General features: G+C 50.7%; 1 long non-coding RNA gene across 2 annotated transcripts in view; it reads right to left on the bottom strand.

The window, feature by feature from the left end:
* Positions 1–23,221, bottom strand: part of LOC123769973 (uncharacterized) — a 146,432-nt gene that overhangs the window by 22,395 nt on the left and 100,816 nt on the right. For both annotated transcript variants that reach the window (XR_011222075.1, XR_011222074.1), the window contains exon 3: positions 7,461–7,525. This is a non-coding gene — a long non-coding RNA (uncharacterized lncRNA). The remainder of the gene's footprint in view (positions 1–7,460; positions 7,526–23,221) is intronic.

The raw sequence follows: 23,221 nt of genomic DNA, 5'->3' as shown, positions 1-23,221 counted from the left end.
AATCGAACGCGACACTTGGAGAATGTTAAGGAGACGTGATACCACCCAATCATCTATGACCTCTGGTATGTGGACCTGCGGGCTCTTTCAAGCAAGTCTATTGGACCAAGTTCTCAGTAGTTACAGGCCGGGCTTGTGAGCAGAACAACTCTCAGAACCCTCCCCCCGTTATAAAACAGCTACTGAGGGGAATAGATAAGGTGGGCAACGAAGGCCTCTTTAAATTGAGAGAAAGTAAGACGAGTGGACACAGGTGGAAGCTGGAAATACAAATGAGCCGAGGGAACAGAGATATAATCATACATTGTACAGGTACACAGTATGTGGAATGCACTGAAAGAACTTATGGACGCCAACTCCATCCTCAACTTCAAGGCCAGATTCGACAAAGAATTTGAATGTCAGAATAATTAAATTGGAATGCAACTGGTCAACTGGCGAGGCATAAAGAGCAAGACATCACTCCCCCATAGACACTTAAGTACAAAAGAAAGAGGTACTAGAGGGCCAAGAGTCAGCACCTCAGAATAGGCAACTAATGTAATTTAAAAATGACTTAATAGATTAAGCTAAAGACTTAGCCCAAGACGTTAACCACATTACGTGGCAAGCGATAGCAAAGGTGATGAAAGTGAGAAAAATAACTCCTTCATAGAAAAATAAGGACGTGTGTGAAAAACTTTAAACATGAGATACTAGGAGGTCTTTTACAAGAGCATATGGAAGTGTCTAGTGATGAAGTCAAACCAAGCAGCACTGGAGCACTTTAGGATCTCAAGAAGAGGGAGTTGACGCCTTGCACTGGCCACTTATGATATGTATATAAGTCACTTGAAATAGAACTACCAGAAAGTAGGAAGAGAGCTAAAGTAGCACCAACATACAAAAGGGAGAGAGACAAGGAAGCTAACCTACAGGTCAGTTTCCCTGTCATACCACGTAAGGTGAGAGAGAAGGTGGTGAGAAAGAAGCTAGTATCACATCTGGAGAGACGGGCCTTTATATCATAAGACAAGCATGGGTTCAGGGAGAGCAAATATTGCCTCATAAATTTGATAAGAGTTCTATGAGCAGGTAAGCGAGATGGGACAAGACTGAGAAGGCTTGGCGGACTGTATATTTGTATAGTGTGGCACAGTATCCCTCACCAGACTAATATACAACAAGTCCACTACGGGCTCACCGTGGCTCGAGCTACTTGCAACTTTTGTTCCCAGTAGCTGAATCTAAAACAACAAACAATAGTATTACAAGTTGAAGAAAATGAGAGGAGTTGGTGTAAGGTAATGAAGCTGGATGCGAGGAAACAGGAGGCCAGACACAAGGTGCCTGGAATCTAACAGATGAAAAAAAAAAGACTTGCTAGTTGAACCTGTCACCAAACCTCAACATCAAACCAGCAGCATCGTGTTAGCCAATATTGGCTCAGCACATTAACAAATCAGAAAAAATGGAAAAGGTCGGACAGACCAATTCTGGAATATGCGGCTCCAGTATGGAGCACTTATCGCGGTAGTATAAACACACATTAAAGTTGGAGACTGCCCTGAAGTATGAATTCAAATAAGAAACTTTATACGTAACAACTTATATACAAATCATTAGAATAATGTCTGCACTAAACAGGTGTACAGCAGTCTAAATCAAACTTCTACTTTTTGCGTACTTGTAGAGTTGGAAGATGTGACTTACGGAGAATATATACACACGTAATAGGATGAGAGAAGCTAGAAAGATATGACGACAAAGTTCCCGAGAACATAGACAATCTAAACAAGGATAGCCTGCTATATGTGGTGTAACAACATGGGCATACAAGCGGACACTAAACACCTAAATGAGATATAGAGGGGTTCATAAAGCTGCCTATATAAAGGGTCTAGAGCAGCCTAGTCAACACATAGACAGCACCAAGATATCAAGGAGGGGAGGCGGACTATATAGAAAACATTAAGAAACGGATATCCCAGAGTGGTTAGTTTTATTTATAAATGAAAAGGCATATATATATTTGTAACACAAATTATGAAATAATCACTGAGACAACGATAAACATGTAGTTTAATTTTGTCTTTTTATATTTTTAGAAACACGGTACATATAATATTTTAAGATACTAAAACACATTATACATTATCACTTTGCATAGAGCTCGAGTAACAGAGATCCAGTTTCAACAGGAGACGGGACTAGTGAGACGAAGCTCACACCACCACTGCCACCACTACACACCACCACTGCCACCACTACACACCACCACTGCCACCACTACACACCACCGCTGCCACCACTACACACCACCACTGCCACCACTACACACCACCACTACACACCACCACTACACACCACCACTGCCACCACTACACACCACCACTGCCACCACTACACACCACCACTGCCACCACTACACACCACCACTGCCACCACTACACACCACCACTACACACCACCACTGCCACCACTACACACCACCACTGCCACCACTACACACCACCACTACACACCACCACTGCCACCACTACACACCACCACTGCCACCACTACACACCACCACTGCCACCACTACACACCACCACTGCCACCACTACACACCACCGCTGCCACCACTACACACCACCACTGCCACCACTACACACCACCGCTGCCACCACTACACACCACCACTACACCACACCACTGCCACCACTACACACCACCACTGCCACCACTACACACCACCGCTGCCACCACTACACACCACCGCTGCCACCACTACACACCATCACTGCCACCACTACACACCACCACTGCCACCACTACACACCATCACTGCCACCACTACACACCACCACTGCCACCACTACACACCACCACTGCCACCACTACACACCACCGCTGCCACCACTACACACCACCGCTGCCACCACTACACACCACCGCTGCCACCACTACACACCACCACTGCCACCACTACACACCACCACTGCCACCACTACACACCACCACTGCCACCACTACACACCACCGCTGCCACCACTATACACCACCACTGCCACCACTACACACCACCACTGCCACCACTACACACCACCGCTGCCACCACTACACACCACCACTGCCACCACTACACACCACCACTGCCACCACTACACACCACCACTGCCACCACTACACACCACCGCTGCCACCACTACACACCACCACTGCCACCACTACACACCACCGCTGCCACCACTACACACCACCGCTGCCACCACTACACACCACCACTGCCACCACTACACACCACCGCTGCCACCACTACACACCACCACTGCCACCACTACACACCACCGCTGCCACCACTATACAGCACTACAACTGCTGCCACCACTATACAGCACTACAACTGCTGACACCACTATACAGCACCATCGCTGCCACCACAACACAGCACCATCGCTGCCACCACAACACAGCACCATCGCTGCCACCACAACACAGCACCATCGCTGCCACCACAACACAGCACCATCGCTGCCACCACAACACAGCACCATCGCTGCCACCACAACACAGCACCATCGCTGCCACCACAACACAGCACCACCACTGCCACCACAACAGCACCACTGCCACCACCACAACACACGCAGAAGCTGGCACTACCCTCGCCGCCGCCGCCACAGGATGTCGCAATAAGGTCACGGGGTCCCGCAGGAAATAACGTAGTCGGTGATTCAACAGAAAACCTATCCAAGCATTACAATAATAGTGCATTACAACATAGTGAGATGGCCCACAGGAAGGTGGTTCTGGCCGCCGTCTCACCAATGTCTCTTGTGGACACTCTTCTCTAATTACTTAAATGTGCTCGCAGGTTCGAGCGTCAGCTCCTGGCCCCCACCATTTCATTGTTTTGTAGTTTAATGGTTCAGTTCTCTCGTTTTGCTTATTTTTATATAAGAAATTGTGTCATGTTTGAACTGCTACTCCGTCTAATTTATATTTGTTTTTTTAGGTAGAGGGTTAGAGTTCCATGTCGGGGCTGCACACTCAGGAATGGGTCTGACATAGGTAGTGTATATGACCAGAAGGGAATAATACAATAGTACATTAGTAAGGCGTATTAGTACAAATTCAAACACCGTAATATTGATCCTTTCTATGCATCTGCCTCGATAGGTTGGGTAGGTTGCTTGGGTTTATATGTTTCTACTTGGGCAAAGCAGTTCTATTTTTACATAGTTGCAAATAGAGAACAAGCTGGTTAGCTGGCTTAATTACCCTTCCCATAGCTTATCTTGCGCCTTACCCGACTAGTTATCCCTGGAACACGACCCGCCAGTTGGTTTACAACCAGGTTCCTAAATACTGCTGGGTAAACATGGGAGAACAGTTGAATATCGGTTCCCAGACGACACTGTATTGGACCCGAAACCAAAATCGGGCTTATTGCCCGCGATGAGTTGAGGCGAGCGTTCTCCCACTGCCCCACAGATGGGGTATGAGGTCCACTACCACTCACAGGATGGGTATGGGGTCCACTGCCACTCACAGGATGGGTATGGGGTCCACTACCACACACAGGATGGGTATGGGGTCCACTACCACTCACAGGATGGGTATGGGGTCCACTGCCACTCACAGGGTGGGTATGGGGTCCACTGCCACTCACAGGGTGGGTATGGGGTCCACTGCCACTCACAGGGTGGGTATGGGGTCCACTACCACTCACAGGGTGGGTATGGGGTCCCCTACCACTCACAGGATGGGTATGGGGTCCACTACCACTCACAGGATGGGTATGGGGTCCACTGCCACTCACAGGGCGGGTATGGGGTCCACTGCCACTCACAGGGTGGGTATGGGGTCCACTACCACTCACAGGATGGGTATGGGGTCCCCTACCACTCACAGGATGGGTATGGGGTCCACTACCACTCACAGGGTGGGTATGGGGTCCACTACCACTCACAGGATGGGTATGGGGTCCCCTACCACTCACAGGATGGGTATGGGGTCCACTACCACTCACAGGGTGGGTATGGGGTCCACTACCACTCACAGGATGGGTATGGGGTCCCCTACCACTCACAGGATGGGTATGGGGTCCACTACCACTCACAGGGTGGGTATGGGGTCCACTACCACTCACAGGGTGGGTAAGGGGTCCACTACCACTCACAGGATGGGTATGGGGTCCCCTAACACTCACAGGATGGGTATGGGGTCCACTACCACTCACAGGGTGGGTATGGGGTCCAATACCACTCACAGGGTGGGTATGGGGTCCAATACCACTCACAGGGTGGGTATGGGGTCCCCTACTACTCACAGGATGGGTATGGGGTCCCCTACCACTCACAGGATGGGTATGGGGTCCACTACCACTCACAGGGTGGGTATGGGGTCCACTACCACTCACAGGATGGGTATGGGGTCCCCTACCACTCACAGGATGGGTATGGGGTCCACTACCACTCACAGGGTGGGTATGGGGTCCACTACCACTCACAGGGTGGGTAAGGGGTCCACTACCACTCACAGGATGGGTATGGGGTCCCCTAACACTCACAGGATGGGTATGGGGTCCACTACCACTCACAGGGTGGGTATGGGGTCCAATACCACTCACAGGGTGGGTATGGGGTCCAATACCACTCACAGGGTGGGTATGGGGTCCAATACCACTCACAGGGTGGGTATGGGGTCCAATACCACTCACAGGGTGGGTATGGGGTCCAATACCACTCACAGGGTGGGTATGGGGTCCCCTACTACTCACAGGATGGGTATGGGGTCCACTACCACTCACAGGGTGGGTATGGGGTCCACTGCCACTCACAGGGTGGGTATGGGGTCCACTGCCACTCACAGGGTGGGTATGGGGTCCACTACCACTCACAGGATGGGTATGGGGTCCACTACCACTCACAGGGTGGGTATGGGGTCCACTACCACTCACAGGGTGGGTATGGGGTCCACTACCACTCACAGGATGGGTATGGGGTCCCCTACCACTCACAGGATGGGTATGGGGTCCACTACCACTCACAGGGTGGGTATGGGGTCCACTACCACTCACAGGGTGGGTATGGGGTCCACTACCACTCACAGGATGGGTAAGGGGTCCACTACCACTCACAGGATGGGTATGGGGTCCACTACCACTCACAGGATGGGTATGGGGTCCACTACCACTCACAGGATGGGTATGGGGTCCACTACCACTCACAGGATGGGTATGGGGTCCCCTACCACTCACAGGGTGGGTTATAAATTTTAGAGGGGCTAGACATGGTTGGAAGAGTGTGGAGGTGGTCGTAGAGCGCCTAGACGTTGTAGGGAAGTGGTGGAAGCGTCTAGACATAGTTGGAGGAGTCTGGAAGTAGGGCGGCGGAGGGAGGTGAATTTGGTGGAGACGTGGGAGCTTGTAGAGGAGGAGGTTGGCACAGCACACTGCCGCTGACAAATGACCCCGCCCGCTCCACTGTCTGGCCGCCCACACTCTCTCTCTCTCTCTCTCTCGCCTTCTCCGCCCACACTCTCTCTCTCTCCCTCGCCTTCTCCGCCTACACTATCTCTCTCACGTCTGTTCTCTGGTCACACCAACACTGCTCCTCGCACACCACACATACATTCTCTTTCCCAATACACTACACAATCACACACAAACAGCTGCCCAACTGCAAAAAAAAAAAAAAAAAAAAAAAAAAAAAAAAAAAAAAAAAAAAAAAAAAAACACGCCGCCGCCCACCTCCACCCGTGCACAACTATGGTCTCTTCCCCCCCCTCTCTAGCTCTCTCTCTCTGCCTCTCTCTCTCTCTCTCTCTCTCTCTCTGCCTCTGTCTCTCTCTGCCTCTGTCTCTCTCTCTGCCTCTGTCTCTCTTTCTGCCTCTGTCTCTCTCTGCCTGCCTCTGTCTCTCTCTGCCTGCCTCTGTCTCTCTCTCTGCCTCTGTCTTTCTTTCTGCCTCTCTCTCTCTGCCTGCCTCTCTCTCTCTGCCTCTCTCTCTGTCTCTCTCTCTGCCTGTCTCTCTTTCTGCCTCTCTCTCTCTGCCTCTATCTCTCTCTCTGCCTCTCTCTCTCTTTCTGCCTCTGTCTCTCTCTGCCTGCCTCTGTCTCTCTCTCTGCCTCTGTCTTTCTTTCTGCCTCTCTCTCTCTGCCTGCCTCTCTCTCTCTGCCTCTCTCTCTCTCTCTGCCTCTCTCTCTCTCTCTGCCTCTCTCTCTCTCTCTGCCTCTCTCTCTCTCTCTGCCTCTCTCTCTCTGCCTCTCTCTCTCTCTGCCTCTCTCTCTCTCTGCCTCTCTCTCTGCCTCTCTCTCTCTGCCTCTCTCTCTCTGCCTCTCTCTCTCTGCCTCTGTTCTCTCCCCCCCCTTCCCATTCGTCCCTCTGTTTCACAGTTCTTCCGTTAAAAAGAAGTGTTGGTTTGTTTCTTTTATTTTAATCTCTCTACTTCCCCCATTCTCCTCATTAAGAAAAGCCAAGTGTGGTGGGTCTTACCGTCTTGTGAGTGTTGAGGAGATGTTCACTTGAGATGTACACGTGCACACTCCTCCCGTCCACACCTGTAAAGGTAAACAAAACACATGTTACTACTATTGTGGGTAAAGGTAAACAAAACAATTTACATTTTTAATTGTAAATTGACCCCATTTACAATATTTAACTTACCTACATTTGTGGGTAAGTTAAATATTGTTTTCTACACTTAAGGTCAAACCAAAGCCCCTTCACCATGCTATGTAAATTCTATAAATATGGCGATTGGCGGTATCACGCGAAATACCGTCTATGATCAGGCTATCTTGAGGTTATTTCGGGGCTTTAGTGTCCCAGCGGCCCAGTCCTCGACCAGGCCTCCACTCCCAGGAAGCAGCCCGTGACAGCTGACTAACACCCAGGTACCTATTTTACCCGCTAGGTAACAGGGGCATAGGGTGAAAGAAACTCTGCCCATTGTTTCTCGCCGGCGCCCGGGATCGAACCCAGGACCACAGGATTACAAGTCCAGCGTGCTGTCCGCTCGGCTCCCTTGCTTTAGGCTAGTGCAAGGCCCCAGCACCGACCCCTGTGGGATCTCCAGCTGTGACTGGTTCTTATTCCTTAGGTTCTTCCTTATTGACTAGACTCTTTGTCTAAACATATGCAGTCCGCCCACCTTTCTGTCCCCTCTAATCTTTAAGATAAGATTTGCATTGTCTAATCAAATGGTGGCGATGCATTATAAATAGCATATTCTCCTCGTGTTGTACTAGCGTCTTGTCGAGCATCACCCCGCGTAGTATGCTGGTAACGTCAGCGACTTGTAATTTAACTCCTTTACATTATACAGTACTTCTTAATATTGTTACTACATTACCTATCTTCCAATTTTCTGGTAGTTCTCCTGTTTTCAGTACCTTGTGTTATAGAGCAGTAAGCGGCTAGGTCAGGGTTTGGGCCCCATTTTCACGCGGTACGCTCACCGAATAGGTCTCGTTTTCGTAGTTATCGTAACCAACGTTAAAAATGCAACCTAGTTATCGCTCATTAATATTCAGATTTTCTATGCTTCGGATTCGACAGGTTATGTAAGTTGCTAGAGTTCATATGTTTTTGGTCTGGATAAAATGTTTGATTTTTTTACGGAGTGGCAAATCGTGAGCGCGGGTATGGGGTGCATAATAAAGAAATTGAATTGAATTGAATTAGGCTAGTTTGTTATGATGATAAGATGGCGTATGGTCTCGTAGCGCTAACAGTGTGCCGCCTGCAGCACATCTTTACCAATTTTAAAGTCTTCCAATTGATGGTGTGGAGTGTGATGATCTTCCGTCAGGGTTCTCTGCCCCGCTGTCTCTCTCAGATCAACCCCTTCTCGCACTTGCTTATAGTCAATATTGGCTTATTTAATAAGTGCATATGTGACATACTAATTGATTGTGAATATTTTAGTTTACCTTGAAAAGCTTCATAGAAAACACCGACCTCACCTAACCTTCTTAGTATGTTAAGATAAGCATCTTATTGCTTCTTATTTACAATTATTACTTAACCTATCAACGGTATAGGTCTGAAGGTAAACTAAAATATTCACAATCAATTAGTATGTCACATATGCACTTATTAAATAAGCCAATATTGACTATAAGCAAGTGCGAGAATGGGTTGCTCATGTACACCACTGTGTGTGTCATGTACACCACTGTGTCATGTACACCACTGTGTGTGTCATGTACACCACTGTGTGTCATGTACACCACTGTGTGTGTCATGTACACCACTGTGTGTGTGTCATGTACACCACTGTGTGTGTCGTGTACACCACTGTGTGTGTCATGTACACCACTGTGTGTGTCGTGTACACCACTGTGTGTGTCATGTACACCACTGTGTGTGTCGTGTACACCACTGTGTGTGTCGTGTACACCACTGTGTGTGTCGTGTACACCACTGTGTGTGTCGTGTACACCACTGTGTGTGTCGTGTACACCACTGTGTGTGTCGTGTTCACCACTGTGTGTGTCGTGTTCACCACTGTGTGTGTCGTGTACACCACTGTGTGTGTCGTGTACACCACTGTGTGTGTCGTGTACACCACTGTGTGTGTCGTGTACACCACTGTGTGTGTCGTGTACACCACTGTGTGTGTCGTGTACACCACTGTGTGTGTCGTGTACACCACTGTGTGTGTCGTGTACACCACTGTGTGTGTCGTGTACACCACTGTGTGTGTCGTGTACACCACTGTGTTCCCCTAGGTGTGTCACGACACTGGCCTCTCGTCCACTCCCTCCACAAGTAGTGATAATCTCACCAAACACCTAAATGCCCGTGCACCGAGGTGGGAGTGCGCGTGCGCGTCGCCCATATGTTTAGTCAAGACAGCAGTCACGTATAAATTACATCTCTTACAAATCTGATTCAAAGTTTTTATTTTAAGGAAACGTACATTATATCCAGAGCTTTTAATCATGTTAATTATGTTACTTTAAAAAAATTAAGAAAAAGAGGCAAGAGTCCGCAAGAGTTTATAGATAGACGCGAACAAAGAGGAAATAAATACCGCTGTCCTTGGCTCTTTAACCACACCCTCCCCAGCTGGCTCCTGGCTCCCACACCCAGCTGGCTCCTGGCTCCCACACCCACCCCCAGCTGGCTCCTGGCTCCCACACCCACCCCCAGCTGGCTCCCACACCCACCCCCAGCTGGCTCCTGGCTCCCACACCCACCCCCAGCTGGCTCCTGGCTCCCACACCCAGCTGGCTCCCACCCCCAGCTGGCTCCCACACCCACCCCCAGCTGGCTCCCACACCCACCCCCAGCTGGCTCCCACACCCACCCCCAGCTGGCTCCTGGCTCCCACCCCCAGCTGGCTCCCACACCCACCCCCAGCTGGCTCCCACACCCACCCCCAGCTGGCTCCTCTACCACACTCTAAGTGCTAACAATATATACAAAAAACCTGTCTAGGAGTTACCTAGTTACATGACTGGTGGCAGCATCACCCTGCTGTGAATGTTTTCTTACTCTCCCTCCCAGTACCAGTTCTTGCTATCCTCCCAGTACCAGTTCTTGCTATCCTCCCAGTACCAGTTCTTGCTATCTTCCCAGTACCAGTTCTTGCTATCTTCCCAGTACCAGTTCTTGCTATCTTCCCAGTACCAGTTCTTGCTATCTTCCCAGTACCAGTTCTTGCTATCTTCCCAGTACCAGTTCTTGCTATCTTCCCAGTACCAGTTCTTGCTATCTTCCCAGTACCAGTTCTTGCTATCCTCCCAGTACCAGTTCTTGCTATCTTCCCAGTACCAGTTCTTGCTATCTTCCCAGTACCAGTTCTTGCTATCTTCCCAGTACCAGTTCTTGCTATCTTCCCAGTACCAGTTCTTGCTATCTTCCCAGTACCAGTTCTTGCTATCTTCCCAGTACCAGCTCAACCTCTTGCTATCCTCCCAGTACCAGTCTTGCTATCTTCCCAGTACCAGTTCTTGCTATCTTCCCAGTACCAGCTCTTGCTATCCTCCCAGTACCAGTTCTTGCTATCTTCCCAGTACCAGTTCTTGCTATCTTCCCAGTACCAGTTCTTGCTATCCTCCCAGTACCAGCTCAACCTCTTGCTATCCTCCCAGTACCAGTTGAACCTCTTGCTATCCTCCCAGTACCAGTTGAACCTCTTGCTATCCTCCCAGTACCAGTTGAACCTCTTGCTATCCTCCCAGTACCAGTTGAACCTCTTGCTATCCTCCCAGTACCAGTTGAACCTCTTGCTATCCTCCCAGTACCAGTTCAACCTCTTGCTATCCTCCCAGTACCAGCTCAACCTCTTGCTATCCACCCAGTACCAGTTCAACCTCTTGCTATCCTCCCAGTACCAGTTCTTGCTATCCTCCCAGTACCAGTTCAACCTCTTGCTATCCACCCAGTACCAGTTCACCCTCTTGCTATCCTCCCAGTACCAGTTCTTGCTATCCTTCCAGTACCAGTTCTTGCTATCCTTCCAGTACCAGTTCAACCTCTTGCTATTCTTCCAAAATAATATGATGAACTCCAGTAATGCTGCGTGCGGGCTTCAACACTTATTATAAACCACTAATTAGTTCATTATGCGAATAAACTGGCAAAGTTTCCTCCAGAAGACATTTTGTATAGGCGAAAATACTGCAGGTGTATAATGGGATCGAACTTGCTTCCCCTCAACTCCTCAAGCACACGGAATTTGGCTTCGATCCCACTGTACGGCTTCAATAATTCCTCATAGATGCATCATGTTGGTCTGATGTCATTGTGCAAATTTTGTATGGCTTTTATACACACACTGGCAACATGCCGACTATCGGCTACCTGTGTTAAACCTCATTATTTGCCACAACCGGCAAAAAATGGTGTACTAAAATGCACGAACCTGACAGACCTAACTTATCGACCCTACACACACACTTTTTTTTTTTAAGCTGATGTGATTTATAGTATGTCGTATTTTGTCCGTTGTGGATTTTAGCTCCAAAATAGGATGTTGTATTGGAGAGGTGGTAGAGGAAGTCACCTGTCATCACCACCTTCTGTGGTGGTGTTTCCTCACTGAGACTTTTGCTGGTAATGTCAGGCGGCCGGAGTCTTGGATCCGGGGCCAGGAGTCACCAAGTAGTTACCTAACTACTTACCACCCTTTTCGTACATTTTTTCTCAATGATGGCGGCTTTGTTTACATTTATTTAAGAGTTTACCAGCATCACAACTTGCAAGTCTTAAGTTGTTTTTGTAATAATGAGCCGCGTGGTGCTCTCCACCTCACAACCTCTTTAATAAACACAAACCAAGCCGCCACACACTGGGGAAAGATGTAGAAGTTCGCAAGTACTTGTGTAACTTTCATGACTCCCCCCGCACCCATCCCCCAGGTACTTCCCTGATCACCCCAGGGTAAACCTCCCTAATCATCACGCTTGTATGAGGCAGTGAGATGAGTGTAGGGGGAGAGACATGCTTGTATGAGGCAGTGAGATGAGTGTAGGGGGAGAGACATGCTTGTATGAGGCAGAGATGAGTGTAGGGGGAGAGACACGCTTGTATGAGGCAGTGAGATGAGTGTAAGGGGAGAGACATGCTTGTATGAGGCAGTGAGATGAGTGTAGGGGGAGAGACATGCTTGTATGAGGCAGTGAGATGAGTGTAGGGGGAGAGACACGCTTGTATGAGGCAGTGAGATGAGTGTAGGGGGAGAGACATGCTTGTATGAGGCAGTGAGATGAGTGTAGGGGGAGAGACATGCTTGTATGAGGCAGTGAGATCAGTGTAGGGGGAGAGACACGCTTGTATGAGGCAGTGAGATGAGTGTAAGGGGAGAGACATGCTTGTATGAGGCAGTGAGATGAGTGTAGGGGGAGAGACATGCTTGTATGAGGCAGTGAGATGAGTGTAGGGGGAGAGACACGCTTGTATGAGGCAGTGAGATCAGTGTAGGGGGAGAGACATGCTTGTATGAGGCAGTGAGATGAGTGTAGGGGGAGAGACATGCTTGTATGAGGCAGTGAGATGAGTGTAGGGGGAGAGACATGCTTGTATGAGGCAGTGAGATCAGTGTAGGGGTGAGACACGCTTCAATAACTCATTGTCACTCACAATTCAAGTTGCTTAAGTCCGTTGTTCCCGGGATGAGGCTAGGATGAAAATAAAGTCCTTCGTCAGCACCAACACCTGGACCAGCAACCACTACAACCACCACCACCACCACCATCACCACCACCACTACCGCCAGTAGACGGGACATAACAGCTAGACGTCACTGCCGTAGACACTACTGTATTTGGTAAGTACCTCCACCACCATATGACTAACCATCCTGTGTGATGGGGATTTTTTAGCATCACCTAGTTAGCTTCTTTTTGACACACTGTACTCCACTTCATATAGTCTAGGGTAGCTGCACTAATGCAGATGTACCTCATATGTTAATAAAAAAAAAAAAATCCACCACCATGGTATGGGGAACTCTCCCTCGCAGAAACAGACACACTGATTGGACCACTCACACTCACACTGAGGTACCGGGAGTGGCGAGACACCCTAGGCTGTGTATACACTGTACTGTAATATTACGAAAGGGTGACATACATAGCTTACCGAACAGCAGAAGTTGGAGAGGAAGGTGTGTGTGTGTGTGTGTGTGTGTGTGTGTGTGTGTGTGTGTGTGTGTGTGTGTGTGTGTGTGTGTGTGTGTGTGTGTGTGTGGCGGGAGTGGTGAGGAGGGAAGGTGGAGTGAGAGAGGTGGGCAGACACCTCAGACGCCAGCCACCAGCTGCGGCAGACATTCAAGCAGAACCCTCAACACTGCACCACCCTCTACTGCCTCTCACGTCTCCTCTCCCCCCTTGCAGTCTGGCTGCTTGTGGCTCTCCTTACTGGCTAGTAGACTACTTCTAGTTTACCTTTGCTTTACATGTTGCGTGTAGATGAACGTCGTTACCTCTACACTCATTATATACCACCACCACAACGAGGGCTGGCCAGAAACGGGGCCGCGGAGACATTGATCCTCGGAAACACCTCAATGTGGTTACACGTACGTGTGTGTGTGTGTGTGTGTGTGTGTGTGTGTGTGTGTGTGTGTGTGTGTGTGTGTGTGTGTGTGTGTGTGTGTGTGTGTGTGTGTGTGTGTGTGGCACTCTGGTTCTTTGTGTGCAGGTCCCTGGTGGCCGGTATATCTGGCTTGGCCGGCTCGGCTGGTGAGATGTCTGGCTTGTTGGGTTGGCCGGCGTGACTGGGTGGCCGGTTGTCTGGTTGTCGTCCAGGTGGCCGGATTGGCAGGCTGGTGGCCGGGTTGTTTGAATGTCTAAGTTGTATTAGTTTCCCCCATTGGCTGAGTGGTCTAGGTGGCCGGTTGTATGGCTTGCCGGGTTGGCTGGCTGGCTGGCCGGTGTGTCTAGGTGGCCGGCTGGGCTGGCCGGCCGTCTCTCTGGCTGCTAGCTTTAAATCCCACACGCCCACTGCTCTTCCCTGCTCCTTCTCTCCTCTGTCCTCGCTCGTGTGTGTGTGTGTGTGTGTGTGTGTGTGTGTGTGTGTGTGTGTGTGTGTGTGTGTGTGTGTGTGTGTGTGTGTGTGTGTGTGTGTGTGTGTGTGTATCCGTCTGAGGACACCTTTGTCCACTGACCGGCCACCGTGACACTGTCCACCTTACTACTTAACCAGCATAGAGGCTAGACACTTGCGGAGGGGGGAGTGGGGGGGGGGGGGGGGTGTTAGCACCATCACAGTGGTGGTGAGCTTAGCGGTGTGTTGACGTCACGCCCCGTCACCTGTCTCCTGCACCGCCTCTACCACTGGTGGGGGTACACACCCCCTTCCTCACATGTGGGGGTACACCTCCCCCCTCACATGTGGGGGTACACCTCCCCCCCTCACATGTGGGGGTACACCTCCCCCCCTCACATGTGGGGGTACACACCCCTTCCTCACATGTGGGGGTACACCTCCCCCCCTCACATGTGGGGGTACACACCCCTTCCTCACATGTGGGGGTACATGTGAGGAAGTACACTTCCTCATGTGAAGATACACATCAGAGAGATATACCAGAGCCAGAAATGAGTGCCTCAGTGTGAGAAGAGAAGCAGAGAGACAGTATGAAAATGACATGGCAAATAAAGCCAAGACCCAACCAAAACTGCTATGCAGCCACATTAGGAATAAAACAACAGTGAAAGAACAGGTGATGAAACTGAAAAAGGGATAGGACGGGTACACAGAGAATGACAAAGAGGTGTGTGAAGAACTCTAAAAGAGAATCCAGGTCGTCTTCACAATATAGCAAAGGGGGGAAGGGGGAAGTCCCTGAACTATGAGGGGTGACAATAAACAAAGCAGACTTGGAAGATATTATAATTATCAAAGATGAGGTCAGAAGGTATCTGCTTGATCTGCAAGTGATTAAGGCTGTTGGCACTTTGATTAACACGTCTATGGTCTATAAATGTCACTGGAAACGGGAGACCTGCCAGAGAGTTGGAAGACAGCTAACGTAGTCCCAATCTACAAAAAAGGGAGATAGGCAAGAGGACGTAAACTATAGGTCGGTGTCCTTAACTTGTATACCATGCAAGGTGATGGAGAAGATGGTGAGAAAAAGCCAAGTGGCACATCTGGAGAGAAGGGACTTGTAACACCTCACCACCATGGGTTGAGGGAAGGTAAGTCGTGTATCACAGGTTACCTTGCGATCATTTCGGGGCCCAACGGTCCCGCGGCCCGGTCCTCGACCAGGCCTCCTGGTTGCTGGACTGGTCAATCAGGCTGTTGTTGGACGCGGCTGCTCGCAGCCTGGCGTATGAATCATAACCTGGTTGATCAGGTATCCTTTGGAGGTGTTTATCCAGTTCTCTCTTGAACACTGTGAGGGGTCGGCCAGTTATGTCCCTTATGTGTAGTGGAAACGTGTTGAACAGTCTCGGGCCTCTGATGTTGATAGAGGCCCCGACAATCGACTTGAGCATGGTCCAGGACGGACCGAAACGTCGTCGTCCCTTCACCGTCTAGTGTGTGGTCTGGTCAAACATGTTGATAAGAGTTCTCTCTCGGAGTACCTATTGCACCTCTGCTCTTCAACAGGGGTATTCTGCACATCCTGCCATGCCTCCTGGTCTCATGTGGTGGTATTTCTGTGTGCAGATTTGGGAATGTACACACACACCCACCCCACATATCCTACACACACACACACACACACACACACACACTGGGGAGCCGGTGGCCGAGCGGACAGCACGCCACACACGTGATCCTGTGGTCCAGGGTTCGATCCCGAGCGCCGGCGAGAAACGATGGGCAGAGTTTCTTTCACCCTATGCCCCTGTTACCTAGCAGTAAATAGGTACCTGGGAGTTATTCAGCTGTCACGGGCTGCTTCCTGGGGTGTGTGTGTGTGGTGTTGGAAAAAATAGTAGTAGAAACAGTTGAGTGAGAGGCGGGCCGAAAGAGCAGAGCTCAACCCCCGTAAGCACAAGTAGGTGAATACACACACACACACACACACACACACACACACACACACACACACACACACACACACACACACACACAAGGGACCTGCACACAGAGAAATTGTCCCCAGAGGCCCACATCAAAAGGATATCATCAGCGGTATATGCTAGGTGGGCCAACATAAGAACTGTCTTTAGAAACTTGTGTAAGGAATCGTTCAGGAGCCTGTATACCACTTATGTCAAACCAATCCTGGAATATGCAGCTCCTGCATGGAGTCCATATCTAGTTAAACACAAGACAAAGTTAGAGAAGATTCAGCGGTATGCCACCAGACTTGTCCCGGAACTGAGAGGTATGAGCTACGAGGAAAGGCTGAAGGAGCTGAACCTCATGTCCTTGGAAGACAGAAGAGTGAGGGTTAGACATGATAACCACCTACAAAATTCTCAGGGGAATTAACAGGGTGGACAAAGACAAACTCTTCAGCACGGATGGAACACGAACAAGGGGACATAGGTGGAAACTTAGTACCCAAATGAGCCACAGAGACATTAAGTGTCAAAATAGTTAGTATATGGAATGCACTAGGAAGTGATGTGGTGGAGGCTGACTCCATACACAGTTTCAAATGTAGATATAATAGAGCCCAGTAGGCTCAGGAACCTGTACATCAGTTGATTGACAGTTGAGAGGCGGGACCAAAGAGCCAGAGCTCAACCCCCGCAACCACAACTAGGTGAGTACACACACGAACACCCACCCACTACTCTCACAAACACCCACCACACACGAACACACCCACCCCAAACACCCCCCCTCCCCTTCACACTCTGTTAATAAGTTGTAATTGTTTATAGAGTGAGAGGAGAGTGCACGGTTCACTACACGATAATTACACGAGACAATTCATCTCTAACCACTCTTGCTCTCTGCTCGACAGTCACCACACCCAAACAACATAAATCTCTCTCTGGCATGAAATAAAATAAAATCATACACTAGTGATCAAACTACAACCGATGGCAATAATCTAACTTTTAAATAAAAAAAAAAGTAGGTCACTGGCCTAGAGATGAATTTATGAATGAAAGTGGCGGGAGGAGGGGAGCAGGGAGGGGGAGCCAGGCCAGGGGCGGTGGACGTGACTCAAGCTTGGCACATGTACTCTACCTGAATGTACAAGCTTGCAAATTAAGCTTAAATAAGTTTGGCAAAAGAGATGAGGTTGTGTGGACGGAGTTGGCAGGTTTGAGGCGCCGGGACAAAGAGAATCACCAGAGTGGCCAGGTGGCACTTGACTTGTTCACTTCTCTCTGCCCGTTTTAACACGCCTCCTTTATCCCTGTAACGTCTTTATCACTGGGTTAGTGCACTTGTTATCCGGCAGGTTGTTGTGTGAAGACTTTACCTGCAGGAGCAACTGTACCACAACTGGTAGTTTAGCGCGAGGCGGCACACTGTCATCGTGCACCTGGCACGCTACCAAGAGACTCTCCATATTGATTTGGTGAACAAGTGCCAAGCGTCTCCAGCTCCCAACTCCCGCTCTCACAAAACGTACTACTGCACCAAATATCCTCATATATACTCCTCTAATACAACACTATAGTCTAACACGACTCCTCTTCTCTATATATAAATACAAATTATAAACTGAAAGAGCAGGTACAAAAAAGCGCGCGCATGTGACACCACCAATTGGATCCCAGTTCGTACCCAAAGTCGGCAACGCTTAAGCCTTATGACATGTAGATTATCAACATGAAAAAAATCTACGGGCTTGAATTGGCCATTTGTTTGGGGGAATCCTTCATTGATTGTTGACGGGAGTACATTCATCCGGCTCCAGTCATGCTACAACAGCCTTCTTTAAAGCTTTAACATAAGGGATAGTGTCTTGTCGGGTGGCTATAGAGAAGTAACCTAATCTTGATCACAACATCATTCAGTTAGGATACCTCCCACGCTATGAGGCGTTCCCCCCCCCCCCCATAAAGTAAACTTGTGTCCCATGGGTTACTAGGAGTCAGCTGTCCATCAAGTGGAGTTATGAACCAACACAACACCACGTTTCTTCCATTAACTGAGGTTTGCTACCCACGCAACGAGCCCTCTGATGATGATGTCAAGTTGCAAGGAGTCCTAACCCTCCCCCTACTCTTAGTAAGTTAACCTACATCTAACGTTAGAGGGGCCCCGTCAGGTTACGTATAGTGAGAGGTTAGGTACATGTGGCCCTCTCTGGCCGTCCACAGTAGGGTGACAGCATCCAGCGACACTATGGATACTCCAGACTCTGATACACTTCACGGCACGGGACTCAAACGCTGGTCACGTGGTTAAGAGAGCGAAGCAAGTACTGAAGCACTTGACACACGGCAGTGGAGGCCAACTCTCCACACACAGCTTCGTATATCACTAAACACTAACAGGTTCCAGAGTCATTGTAGCAAGCAACCTGTCACTAGAACACGGCACCCAAGAGCTGAAGCTCCCGGCGCACACAAGTTATAACATAGTTCAGAAGTTAGCACACGCACCGGTGGCCGAGTGGACAGCACGCTGGACACGTAATCCTGTTGTCCCGGGTTCGATCCCGGGCGCCGGCGAGAAACGATGGGCAGAATTTTTCACCCTATGCCCCTGTTACCTAGCACTAAATAGGTACCTGGGAGTTAGTCAGCTGTCACGGGCTGCTTCCTGGGTGTGTGTGTGGGGTATGGAAAAAATCATAATAGTAGTATAAGTAGTAGAAACAGTTGATTGACAGTTGAGAGGCGGGCCGAGAGAGCAGAGCTCTACCCCCGCAAGCACAACTAGGTGAATACATATGAACACGAAGCTAGAATGTGGTTGTAGCGACCCAAGTCAACGAGTATATAAGCGAGTGCTCTTATAAAAGAGGCGGCAGACAACAAACATGATTAATTAACTTTGAGAGTGAACCCATGAGCGCTCATGCCCAATCACCCCGCACGTGAATAAAAGCACACGCACACACTGTGCATACGTACACACATGGCTGCATGCATGCTACACTGTTTTGAATTTATGTGCACTGTAAAAGCTGCATCCCGACCCAATAGTTGTGAATGGTCCTCGACTTATGTCATTGTTAAAAAAAGAGAAAGAGAGAGAGAGAGGGGGGGGAGGGAGGGGGAGAGAGAGGGGTGGGGAGAGAGAGAGAGAAAGAGAGAGACACACAACACAGACCAAGTGTAAAAAAAAAGTAGGTCTGTACTGAAATCAAATTGTAGAGTGTGATAGTGGAGGAGGTGGTGGGGTTACTCCCCCACTGTGGCAAGGTCTATGTGCTGGTGACTGTTGGCAGTAAGGTCAGCCCTGTAGTCTACTAGTGCTAGAAAACTACGTTCACAGATTCTATTCACAACCCATTCCTTCCCCTCATCACTACGGCACTTGAGAGACTGCCGCAGCGGTGACTACTTCCTAGTAAGCATCAGGTGAGTGGCTGGGTGCATGCGTTCGTGAGTGTGTGTGTATACTCACGTTTCTGTGTGAATGAGTGAGCAATGGCGGGTGTAACAAGCCTGGTTTACCGCCTCACCATTGTATGTAAACCCACGACCATTACCCATAAGGTGGCTATAGCTCAAGCAAATGGGGAAACCATGTCCTCCCATTGTGAAAATCGCACACAGTGTCTACCAATCACAGTCCGAGATGAGGTCAAGATCTTAGCTGATTAGCGGACGCTGATTGAGGGGGAGGAGTTTGGTGCGCCAAATCTTAATGGCTGGGGAAACACGGCTAAGCTATATACCAACTACTTCTCCACAAGTTAACTTGACCTACTCGTTCATAATTACTTCGCCCACCAAATATGTGTAGCAAAATAGGGAAACAAAGAAAGCCGACAGCATATGGCTGCAAGCAATAGGTGATTTGCGGAGGGGCGAAACATCGCTGTGATTGGTGGGTAAGGAACCAGTAGGCGGTGGGGCGAGGGACCCATAGACCCATACAGACGAACGAGTCAAGACGCGCAGTACCTGACACCCATCAATCATGCCTCACAACCTGAACACACTAGCAGTTTCTTCGTGTTTAAGATCAGTCACCGTGTGGACATTTTACTCAAGGCTACACGAATGGTCCCAAACTACTGCTGTTCTTCATTGATTATCTTTCATTAAGCATTTAATACATATACATATCACTGTGTTCTCAGTGATGGATGTGGGGCCGCCATTGTGCACCCCCTTCACCTCAACACCATGCCCATACCCCAACACCGCCCCCATAGTGTACCCACACCCCGCCCCCATAGTGTACCCACACCGCCCCAATAGTGTACCCACACCCCGCGCCCATAGTGTACCCACACCCCGCCCATAGTGTACCCACACCCCGCCCCCATAGTGTACCCACACCCCGCCCATAGTGTACCCACACCCCGCCCACACCATGCCCTCCCACAACCCACACTGCTCTCAATAAAGTAGCTGTGACAAGTGTAAGATAAATGCCCAGTTGTATAAGCAGAACCGTTCAAACAAACGATGCCATACCAATTATGATACTTTTCAAGACGCTAGTGATCAACCTCCACACGAGGCATGGTCAGAGACCGGGCCGCGGGGACCATGATCCCCGGAATCCAGGCTGTGTTAACCGCAAGGTAACCGCAAGGGAGCCGGTCAGCCGAGCGGACAGCACACTGGACTCGTGATCCTGTGGTCCCGGGTTCGATCCTGGGCGCCGGTGAGAAACAATGGGCAGAGTTTCTTTCACCCTTTGCCCCTGTTACCTAGCAGTAAAATAGGTACCTGGGTGTTAGTCAGCTGTCACGGGCTGCTTCCTAGGGGTGGAGGCCTGGTCGAGGACCGGGCCGCGGGGACACTAAAGCCCCGAAATCATGTCAAAATAACCTCAAGATAACCCTTGAGAGTTAACACAACAATGAGGTGGAGTTTAAGCGAGGCGTGTGCGACTATCATCATCCAGAGTCACTCCAAGTCGTCCAAACACCTGACAAAACACCACCACATGAACGAAACGCCACTCGCCTGAACAAATTAATAACCCAGAGTCCAGAAACAATAAAATGAGTTACAATAACAATGCAAGGATTATATATATTAGTACATACGGATGAAGTAGTGTATATACCTGCTTGTACATCCTTATGTACTCGTACATGTTAGGGGTCTACCCCCCCCCCTCCCCCCTCCCCCCCTCCCCCCCCTCTCTCTCTCTCTCTCTCTCTCTCTCTCTCTCTCTCTCTCTCTCTCTCTCTCTCTCTCTCTCTCTCTCTCTCTGACCAGGCCTCGTGACCAACCTCGACTGTACACCTGTTCACTCCAGCCAGAACTGTACAGGGTGCTCCACACCCTGGGGCATGGTGGTGCTCCACACCCTGGGGCATGGTGGTGCTCCACACCCTGGGGGATGGTGGTGCTCCACACCATGGGGCATGGTGGTGCTCCACACCCTGGGGCATGGTGGTGCTCCACACCCTGGGGCATGGTGGTGCTCCACACCCTGGGGCATGGTGCTCCACACCCTGGGGCATGGTGGTGCTCCACACCCTGGGGGATGGTGGTGCTCCACACCCTGGGGCATGGTGGTGCTCCACACCCTGGTGGATGGTGGTGCTCCACACCCTGGGGGATGGTGGTGCTCCACGCCCTGGGGCATGGTGGTGCTCCACACCCTGGTGGATGGTGGTGCTCCACACCCTGGGGCATGGTGGTGCTCCACACCCTGGGGCATGGTGGTGCTCCACACCCTGGGGCATGGTGGTGCTCCACACCCTGGGGCATGGTGGTGCTCCACACCCTGGGGCATGGTGGTGCTCCACACCCTGGTGGATGGTGGTGCTCCACACCCTGGGGCATGGTGGTGCTCCACACCCTGGGGCATGGTGGTGCTCCACACCCTGGTGGATGGTGGTGCTCCACACCCTGGGGCATGGTGGTGCTCCACACCCTGGGGCATGGTGGTGCTCCACACCCTGGGGCATGGTGGTGCTCCACACCCTGGGGCATGGTGGTGCTCCACACCCTGGGGCATGGTGGTGCTCCACACCCTGGGGCATGGTGGTGCTCCTCACCCTGGGGCATGGTGGTGCTCCACACCCTGGGGCATGGTGGTGCTTCACACCCTGGGGCATGGTGGTGCTCCACACCCTGGGGCATGGTGGTGCTCCACACCCTGGTGGATGGTGGTGCTCCACACCCTGGGGGATGGTGGTGCTCCACACCCTGGTGGATGGTGGTGCTCCACACCCTGGGGCATGGTGGTGCTCCACACCCTAGTGGATGGTGGTGCTCCACACCCTGGGGGATGGTGGTGCTCCACACCCTGGTGGATGGTGGTGCTCCACACCCTGGTGGATGGTGGTGCTCCACACCCTGGGGCATGGTGGTGCTCCACACCCTGGTGGATGGTGGTGCTCCACACCCTGGGGCATGGTGGTGCTCCACACCCTGGGGCATGGTGGTGCTCCACACCCTGGGGCATGGTGGTGCTCCACACCCTGGGGCATGGTGGTGCTCCACACCCTGGGGCATGGTGGTGCTCCACACCCTGGGGCATGGTGGTGCTCCACACCCTGGGGCATGGTGGTGCTCCACACCCTGGGGCATGGTGGTGCTCCACACCCTGGGGCATGGTGGTGCTCCACACCCTGGGGCATGGTGGTGCTCCACACCCTGGGGCATGGTGGTGCTCCACACCCTGGGGCATGGTGGTGCTCCACACCCTGGGGCATGGTGGTGCTCCACACCCTAGGGCATGGTGGTGCTCCACACCCTGGGGCATGGTGGTGCTCCACACCCTGG

Source organism: Procambarus clarkii, chromosome 45 (genome assembly GCF_040958095.1).
Source record: "Procambarus clarkii isolate CNS0578487 chromosome 45, FALCON_Pclarkii_2.0, whole genome shotgun sequence".
Taxonomy (NCBI): domain Eukaryota; kingdom Metazoa; phylum Arthropoda; class Malacostraca; order Decapoda; family Cambaridae; genus Procambarus; species Procambarus clarkii.
This window is presented reverse-complemented; position numbering and strand designations above follow the sequence as displayed.